We start from the raw sequence: 676 nt of genomic DNA, 5'->3' as shown, positions 1-676 counted from the left end.
AACATCCTTCTTTCTTTAGGAATGATGACAGAAGCTCTAATGTGCTAGTCAAACATGCTGCTTCTTCTGCGATTTGACAACGTTTAATTTGGGTACCCACTTTCAATTGGGTCCCTTAACATTAGCTTGTTTAAAGTATGCCATAGCCTCTTTTGGTTTGGACTTATTGTTCTTTGAAGAAGAATTGCCAATATGACTATTGTTCACCCTAGATTCATGGTTCTTTGGGTGAGAGACTAAGCAAGAAGTTTGAAGAACATGATTGGATAAAGCATGCATGATATTGAAGCAATCACAGAAGGAAACATTGCAATAAGCTTTCTTAAAATTTTCATTAAAATCCTCAAAGAGGGGTACAAATTTTTTATTTTTAGAGCCCTTTTTGAAATCCTTTTTAAAAATCTTCTGTTGAGATCCCCTCTTTGGTTTTCTAGCTTTAACAGAGACAGAAGCAATGTTAGTTTGAGACCATTTTCTCAATTGTTGCCAATTGTAAATTTGTCTTTGAGTTGCAGAGGAAGAGCATTGAGAATTACTTTGTCTTTGATTTTCCTTCTTTCTTTTCTCAAGATCAATATTAGTTTCTACAACCTGTGTAGAACTTTCTTTATGATCTGAGGCATATTCATGTTTAGAAGTATCATTTTCAGAGAGCTCTGTGACAAAAACCTTTTTA

The sequence above is a fragment of the Cynara cardunculus genome, assembly GCF_001531365.2.
Source record: "Cynara cardunculus var. scolymus isolate 2C chromosome LG 1, CcrdV1, whole genome shotgun sequence".
In the NCBI taxonomy this organism is placed as follows: Eukaryota; Viridiplantae; Streptophyta; class Magnoliopsida; order Asterales; family Asteraceae; genus Cynara; species Cynara cardunculus.
The sequence above is the reverse complement of the archived record's forward strand: the minus strand, read 5'-3'. Positions refer to the sequence as shown.